Source organism: Miniopterus natalensis, chromosome 3, assembly GCF_054644295.1.
Source record: "Miniopterus natalensis isolate mMinNat1 chromosome 3, mMinNat1.hap1, whole genome shotgun sequence".
NCBI classification, from domain to species: Eukaryota; Metazoa; Chordata; class Mammalia; order Chiroptera; family Miniopteridae; genus Miniopterus; species Miniopterus natalensis.
This window is the reverse complement of record NC_142083.1, coordinates 78,271,122-78,277,093: the sequence shown is the minus strand read 5'-3', so window position 1 is coordinate 78,277,093 and position 5,972 is coordinate 78,271,122. Positions and strand designations below refer to the sequence as shown.

Here is a 5,972-nt window from a genome sequence, read left to right as displayed (position 1 = left end):
TATATCAGAGCACTGCTGTGAGGCTTTAAAAGGACTGTTTGGCTCAGTGGCTAGAGCTTCGGCCCGCGGACTAAAGGGTCCTGGGTTCAGTTCCGGCCACCGCATGTACCTCGGTTGCAGGCTCGATCCCTGTCGAGGCACCTGCAACCAATGGATGTGTCTCTCTCACGTCGATGTCCTCCCCCCCGACTCCTTTCCACTGTCTCAGAAAAGCAATGGAAAAAATATCCTTTGGTGAGGATTGGAAAAAAACCAGGATCGAGTCTTACAAAGAGCTTTTAAACCATAGAGCTTGACAGACATCCAGCTCTATAGGCTGGGTTGGGGCTACTTTATGAAGGATCCTTACACTTGGTTGTCAAGATCAGTTAATATCCCTTTATTTCTTCATTTACCCATTCATTCATTCATTCATTCATTCATTCACTCATTCATTCATTCAACACATTTTTACCGGGCATCTACTATTTGCCAGGCACTGTGCCAGTTGCTGGGGATATAATTAATGAGCAAAACAATAAAAGATCCCTGTCTTTCTGAGCTTAATTCTAGTGGGTAGAAACACAGATAAATAAGTAAAATGTAGTATATTAAACCGTGATAATTGCTATTCAGGAAAATAAAGCAGGAGGGGATTGGGGACTTACAGGGTGAGGAAGTGTTTCAGTTTTAAATACCGTGTCAGGGAAGGCCCCACTGAGAGGGTGACATTTGAGTCAAGACTTGAAAGAGGTGCGGAAGTGAGCCATGAAGTTACCTGGTGAAATGCTTTCCAGGCAAAGCAGACAGGATGTGTAAATGCCCTGGGAGTGTGCCTGGTTGGTCTGAGAAACAGCAAGGAGGCCAGGTAGCTGGAGTGGGGGGAGGGGGAGAGAAATGGGAATTTCAGGGCCCTGTAGGTCATCCCAAGACTGTGACTTTTTCTCTGAATGAGATGGGAAGCCTATGGAAGGTTTGGAGCCGCTGAGAGATATGATCTCACTTAGTTCTTAAAAATATAATTAAAAAAAATTAAAAACAGCTTTATTGAGATAAAAGTGACATACAGTAAATGACATTTAAAGTGTGCAATTTGATAATTAAACATTTCTAAATTATGGTAAAATATACATGATATAAAATTTATCATCTTGCCCAGCCGGGCGGGGCTCAGCAGTTGAGCGTCGACCTAGGATCCAGGCGATCGGGGTTTGATTCCCGGTTGGGGCACATGCCCGGGTTGCGGGCTGCAGCCGATCAATGACTCTCTCATCACTACTGTTTCTGTATCTCTTTCTCCATCTCCTTTCCTCTCTCTGAAATCAATAAAGATATATTTAAAAAAAAAATTACCATCTTGACCATTTTTCCAGGTATGGGTCATTAGTGCTAAGACGATTGCATTGTTGTGTGACCAGTGTCATCTTGCCAAACTAAAACTCCATCCCATTAAACAACAACCGCCCCCGCCCAGCCCCTGGCAACCACCATTCTACTTTCTGACCGTGAATTTCACTACTCTGGGTAGCTCATGTGGTGGAGTCATACAGTATTTTTCTTTTTGCGACTGGCTCATTTAACTCCAGTTTTACTCATGTTGTAGTATATGTCAGAATTTCCTTCCTGCTTAGGCGAGTAATATTCCACTGTTTGAAATACTGCATTTTGTTTACTCACTCACCTGTCCCTGCACACTTGGGTTGCTTCCATGATTTAGCCATTGGGATCATGCTGCTATGAACATGGGTGTGCAAATCTCTTGAAGACCCTGCTTTCAATCTTTTGGGTATAAATCTTAGAGTGGAATTGCTGGATCATACGATAATTCTATTTTTAATTTTTTACGGAACCACCATATGGTTTCCCATTGTGGCTGCACCATTTTCAATTTCTGCCAACAGAACACAAAACTTTCAATTTCTTCACGTTCTTGCCAATGCTTGCTATTTTCTGTCTTTGGCATTATTATTTTTTGATAGTAGCTATCCTAATGGGTGTGAGTGAGGTAGTATTTCATTGTGGTTTTGATTTGCATTTCCCTAATAATTGTGATGCCAAGCATCTTTTCATGTGTTTGCTGACTAGTATATCTTCTCTGGAAAGGCTATTCAAGTCCTTTGTCCATATTTTACTCTCTTTCTCTCTCTCTCTCTTTTTTTTTTTTTTGTAGTTGAGTAGTAGGAGTTGTTTATATATTCTGGATATTAACCCCTTAATAGATATATGATTAACAGACATTTTCTTTCATTCCTTAGATTGTCTTTCACTCTGTTGATTGTGTACTTTGATGCACAGATGTCTTTTTATTTTTGATACAGTGTCATTTATTTATTTTTACTTTTTTGCCTGCAGCAATTTGATAAATTTTGACACATCGAGATGTCTATCTATTATCTATCTATCTATCTATCTATCTATCTATCTATCTATCTATCTATCTATCTATCTATCATCTATCTATCTATCTATCTATCTATCTATCTATCTATCTATCTATCTAATCATCTATCTATCTATCTATCTATCATCTATCTATCATCTATGAAGCCATCACAGCAATCAAGATAGAAGACACACCCAACACCCCCCAAGTTTCCTCATTCCTCTTTGTGATCTTCCCTTCTATCCTCGCCTCTCCCTTCTCTGTCACTTGTCCCCATGTAGCCACTGATCGCTCAGTTTTTTGTCATTAAAAAGTAGCTGGGCTTTTGTTCTAGTATTTTATATAAATGGAATCATATGGTATGTCTTTTTCTTTTTTTTCTGGTCTCCTTTCCACAGCATAATGATTTTGAGATTTATCCCTGTTGTATCAATAGTTCATTCCTTCACGTTGCTGAGTAGTATTCCATTGCATGAGCATACCACAATTTGTTTGTCCAGTTTCTCTAGATGTTTGGGTTTCTGGCTATTAAAAATGAAGCTATGAACGTTCCTGTACAAGTCTTTGTATGGGCATACACTTTCTATTCTCTGGCATAAATACCTAGGAATGTAATAGCAATATCATATAGCGTGTGTAGGTTTAACTTTTAAAGAAATTGCCAAGCCCTTTTCCAATGTGGTTGTATCATTTTACACTTATACGGCCAGATTAAGAGATCCAATTGTTCCACATCCTTGCCAACATATAGCACGATCAGTTATTTTAATTTTAGTATTTCTAATAGCTGGGTAGTGATATCTTATTGTGGTTTTAATTTGCATTTCTCTAATGACTATTAGTGTTGAGCATCTTTTCATGCTCTTATTTGTCATCCACATATCTTATTTTGGTAAAATATCTGTTCAAATAATTTCCCAGTTTTTAAATGAATTTGTTTATTTTCTTATTTTTGAATTTTGAGAGTTCTTTACATATTCTGAGTACAAGTCCTTTGCCAGGCATATGCTCTGCACACATTTTCTCCTGGTCTGGGTATTGTTGTTGTTGTTATTATTATTACTTTCTCAATATTTTCTGAAGGGTAGATTTTAAAGTTTATTTGGCTACCCTTAAGTGTGTGAAATCTAATTTATTAGTTCTTTCATGGATTTGTTCTTTTAAGGTGTCTTTCCACTTTGGTTTTAGGAGGATCCCTCTGGCTGCTGTGTTGAAAGAGTGAATGATGGGCAAAGTGGAGGCGAGGAGACCAGTTAAGAGGCCATAACAAGAAGACAGGTAAGAGAATGGTGATGTTTTGGACTGGGGTGCTGATAGTGGAGGCGATGAGACGAGTAGGAATTTGGGTGTATCTTGAAGACACAGCTCCTTTTCTGATGGATTAGATGTGAGATGTGAGAGAAAGAGAGGAGTCAAAGAGACTCCAGCTGAGGAGCACAGCACTGCTGTTATCTGAGGTGGGAGGGCTAACAATAGTGAGAGCAGGTAAGGGTAAGACCTGGAGCTTCGTGTCTGACACATAAAATTTGAGATGCCTATTTGACATCCCAAGTGGAGTGGTATTTGGACTATGAGCCTGAGCTCAGTGTGATTCAGCCTCTGGTCATGCTAAGTTCTGTGTCATCCCCTGACATTTCTCTTCTGAATTTATATCCTTTGCTGAGCTTGTCACTTCTTTTACTGGAGCTCACAGACTGATCGCATACGTTCTGACTCATGTAGGCAGTTGTTCACGATTCAAGCCTGTGACAATCCAGGAGCCGGGAGTGGAGAACTTTTCATTGATGCCCCTGTTGTGGGTGGAGATCCCCCCCCAGGCCTTGCTGACTTAGGGAAGGAAAAGCCCAGGGATACCTGTAGCTCTTTCCCTTGTTACTCTGAAGCCTGTCTTTGGTGGTTGGGATTGTTCCCCATTTGTTGATTTAAAACCTGGGGCTGACAGTGGCTAAGTCTTTCCTGCCCATTGATGGTAGATCCTAGCCACATGACCAATGGAAAAAGTAACCACATTCGCCTTGGTCTTGCAGATGATGGTAATCACCGCAGAGCAGCTCCCTTGGAATGCTGCTGTTCATCAGGAATGAACTTGGATCCATTTCCCAACGATCTGGAGATTTGCTTGAGATGCTGAGTCTTGGTTTTAAGAAGAAAAAGAATTCATCTTTAAGGAAGACTGAAAAACTAGCATTAGTATATTATTGAGGCCAATAAATGCCTCCTTGGTCCCTTGGGCAAGTGAAACAGCGCCCTCCACTGGCTGGTCCCACACACCACACAGCATCTCCAGGTTGTTAGAGGGACATTGCAAGGAAAATTTCATGTAGTTTTATTTTTCATAATTGATAAATTCCTTAGGATAAAGGGATATTGTGGAATTTTAAGATACTTCCTGATATGACACCAATTGCCAAGATACGATACCAATTTATATGGCTGCCCTAATGTGTGTGAGTGGACTAGTTTTACCACAGTGTTGTAATACTGGATTATTTCTAAAATTCCTCTAATGTAGATATTGGGTATAAGATGCTACAACATTATTTGAGTGTGCACTTTTTTGATTACAGAGTTGAACATTTTCCCACATGCTTGTTTACTAATGGCTTCTATGTTTTCATGAATTATCTGCTTATGTTATGAGTTTACCAAATTGGGTACTTAATTTTTTTTTTTTTGCCATCAGTATGTATAAACCCTTTTTTTAAAAAATATGCTTTTTATTGATTTTAGAGAAAGAGGAAGGGGGAGAGAGAGAGAGACATAGATGTGAGGGAGAAACATGGATTGGCTGCCTCCTCTATGCCCCCTACTGGGGATCAAGCCTGCAGCTGGGCATGTGCCCTGACCGGGAATGGAACCAGCAACCTTTTGGTGCACAGGGCGGTGCTCACCAACTGAGCCACACGGCCGGGGCAAACATGTATAAACTCTTTACAAAGCATAGAAATGAACCCTTTTTATATTTGCTGTGAAAGCTTCCTCCAGATGATATTTTCCCTCGGATACTGGTTTTGTCAAATGGTTATTTACCTCTATAATGTACAAACTGTCCATCCTTTGGAATTTCTTTCGACTTCTAACGTTATCATCCTTGGGCCGGCTTTAGTTCTACAGACTAAAATTGGAACGCTATAGAGAAGATTAGCTGCCCTGTGCAAGGATGTCATACACATTCGTAAAATGTTCCATATTTTTTATGGCGCAAGAATTATATCTCAGGAAAGCTGTTACGAAAAAGTATCTTTCCTCTAAAGATCTGAAGCAGCACAGTAAAACAAGTTCCTTTTTAGAGGTGAGGATTTCACTTAAGCTTTTTCTATTCACATTAATTTGTGAGATGTGTCTATAGTTTTCTTTTTGTGTGTTTTATCTTTATCGGGTTTTAGGGAGAAGTTTATGCTTGCCCAATGGGCATAAAGGCGCTCTGATCTCTCTTTGTGCTCTGGATGTTTTATACAACATCAAAATCATCTGGTTCTTAAAAGTATGACAGTTGTTCTGGTGCAGACATTGGGACCAACTGCATTTTGTTGGGTTATCAGAAATTTTTCCAGTTTCCTTCTTGGTCATTCTATTTAGGTTTACATGTCCTGAGTCATTTTAAGTAAAC

General features: G+C 39.7%; 1 non-coding gene across 1 annotated transcript; it reads left to right on the top strand.

Annotated features, from left to right (window-relative positions):
* The first annotated feature begins 5,455 nt into the window (after positions 1-5,455).
* Positions 5,456-5,557, top strand: LOC148093529 (U6 spliceosomal RNA). Its single transcript, XR_015714344.1, has one exon. It is a non-coding gene; the product is annotated as a U6 spliceosomal RNA (small nuclear RNA).
* The last annotated feature ends 415 nt before the right edge of the window (positions 5,558-5,972 follow it).